The sequence below is a fragment of the Zingiber officinale genome, chromosome 5B, assembly GCF_018446385.1.
Source record: "Zingiber officinale cultivar Zhangliang chromosome 5B, Zo_v1.1, whole genome shotgun sequence".
In the NCBI taxonomy this organism is placed as follows: Eukaryota; Viridiplantae; Streptophyta; class Magnoliopsida; order Zingiberales; family Zingiberaceae; genus Zingiber; species Zingiber officinale.
The window spans coordinates 100,101,389-100,103,914 of NC_055995.1; the positions used below are offsets into that span (position 1 = coordinate 100,101,389).

Sequence of the window (2,526 nt, forward strand, 5' to 3'; positions counted from 1 at the left end):
CAAATGTATTATACAATTAACATTAAAATAAATAAATATTTACATTATCCAAACAAATTTGACCAATAATCAAACTATAAAGATCAAATTTTCCTAGATATAAATGATTTGTATATTCCATTTCTTGAATCATTTCCAAATCATCTCCTTGAGATTTTCTTCCCTCTATAATAATAAGTTTTTTTTCTCTTTCAATAATTTGTTCCTCTATCCTCGAGCTAATAACATGCATGCCTTCATTTTCTTCTTTTTGCCCTCCCTGTCTTCGAATTCCATGAGATAAATTGCTTCTCTTGTACAGATTAATGAACCAACCAATTTTGTTGAGAAAATCTAACAAATCAAAATATGAAACAAGTCTTACAATATCAGAATTTTTAATACAAATAAATTAAAATTATACAAAAGTCATAATCAATATCAATGATCACCCACTAATTAGTCCATAGTTGTCAATGCTAAAGAATTAACAAGTCATGAAGACTCTTTTGGCTCTGAAACAATAGGCATCACAAAACCATAAAAATTAGGTCAGTGTGAACAAATACTTAAGTAGGATTTTCTTCAAATTTGAATCTTAAACTTAGAATCTCTAAGTACATAAAACAAAATCAAATACAAGATAATAGAAAATTTTGGATTCTAAGACTAAGATTTGAAATAGCAAAGCAACTATGAAATCAAACCTAATGAATAAAATACAATTGCAGAAAATAATAGTCAACATGAAGTAATTAACGAAACTAAGCATGGAACAAAACCTAGAGCATTAAAGAAACCTAATCTAACTTAACCTAATTGAATTTAAATGAAGACATAAAACTTAACAATTGAAAGAGCAATACAAAGCAAGAGTTAAGTAAACTAAGATGCATCAGATAGAACCTAACTATTGAAAGAGACATTTCACCGAACGTGAAATGAACACATGACATGCAAAAATTAGAACCTAACTACGGAATATTTTATCAAACAAGTTGGGTGCATGAAACAATTAAAGCCAAGTGTGTGCATTCTAATTAAGGGAGATCAAGTTTGATATAAGCATTCAATAAGAAACATAACACACATCCAACATGATAAAAGAAACAACCTAATAAATCTGATCAGGTTCAGATTACTACCCTTATCAGCAGTTTGTGGCTCTTTCGACGATGGTAAATCTGTCCAACAACCCTCACCGCCTCAAAATTCACAGATACACGACAGTGGCACAAATCCAAGCACAAATGGGGTCACCGCAGCAATGGATCTGCAATCCAGAAGATGCCAATTCGTTGATAAGTTGTGACGGCTGTCAAACAGGGAAGAGGAATAGAGATGACAACATCTCATACCTCCTTGTGGCTGATCGGATGGCCACGGCACAATTGAAGGGGGCAACGCGTGGTAACCCCTCGCAACTGCTGATACGCGGAAGAACAACCCTACTCTCCTGTGTACTCAGCTCTCCGACGGTGGCAGATGGAAGAGGAAGAAGTGGCAGCCGGTGAAAGAGATGGCGGCGACGCTAGCCGCCCAAAATTGCAGGTACTGTGGTCGGATGCGATGACGCCGGCTGCATCTAGGGCAGAGACGCAAGGGGGAAAGTAGAAGAGGATCGGGCCTCCTGATAGCCCAGAGAGCTTGGTGTTGGTGAGGCTCGCGGAGAGAAGGACTGCTGCCGACGGTGCTCTCGTGACAATCGGCGTGGTGAGGACCTCCGCGACGAGGAGACGACGGCAGAGGAGGGAAGATGACGCGGAAGAAGAGAAAGGGGCACCGGTTGGAGAAGATGAGGAGAAGAAGAAGAGCAGAGAGTAAACACGGCGTGAGAGAGGAGGAAGAATCGGGGCGGCGACGAGATAAGGTGAGGAAGGATTCGACGATTAGAGAGGAATAGGGCACGGTGAGGAATTATAACCATTAATTAAATTAGATAACTAGGTTTATTTTAATTAAAACCTAAGTAATTTCTTTTATCAACTCCTACTTAAATTGGGTATTCCAAATAGATTTTTCTCAAGTGTAAATATGTCCCCTCCAATTACATCTTACGAGCTCTGAAAAATTCCTAAAAATGTCTAAAAATTCCGTTAAGATTATTTCCCAATTAAATCTTATTATTTAATTATTATTATTATTTTTTTATTGTCGTATTTTACAATAAAAGTGCACAATTATTAGTAAAAATAATAAGAATTCAGGGACTGTAGGGTGGACGACCTCACAGTCGCATGAGGGGGCTAATTGAAAAGGTCGCGAACCTTGCGGCCTTAAGAAGCAACTGTAGACAACCTTAAGTGGTTACGATCGCCCTCACAACTACGGTCGACCTCGCAGCTGCGAGCAACCTTTGCAGCAGTATAAGATAGCCACCAAGCACGAGAAAAATAAAATCAGAGGCGGGGGAAAAAGAATTTGTACCTACTCTGATAAAGCCAAAGCCAAATTAAGATGAGGAGAAAGGGTTAGAAAACCTAATTCATATTTATTTTTCTTTATAAAAAGTTATATATAATTTCATATTAAATTTGGTTTAAATTC

General features: G+C 37.4%; 1 long non-coding RNA gene across 1 annotated transcript; it reads right to left on the reverse strand.

Moving 5' to 3' along the window:
- Positions 1-202: 202 nt before the first annotated feature.
- LOC121985176 lies at positions 203-1,905 on the reverse strand. The gene is made up of 2 exons (XR_006113075.1): positions 1,338-1,905; positions 203-1,252 (listed from the first exon to the last, which is right to left on the reverse strand). It is a non-coding gene; the product is annotated as an uncharacterized LOC121985176 (long non-coding RNA).
- Positions 1,906-2,526: the final 621 nt, after the last annotated feature.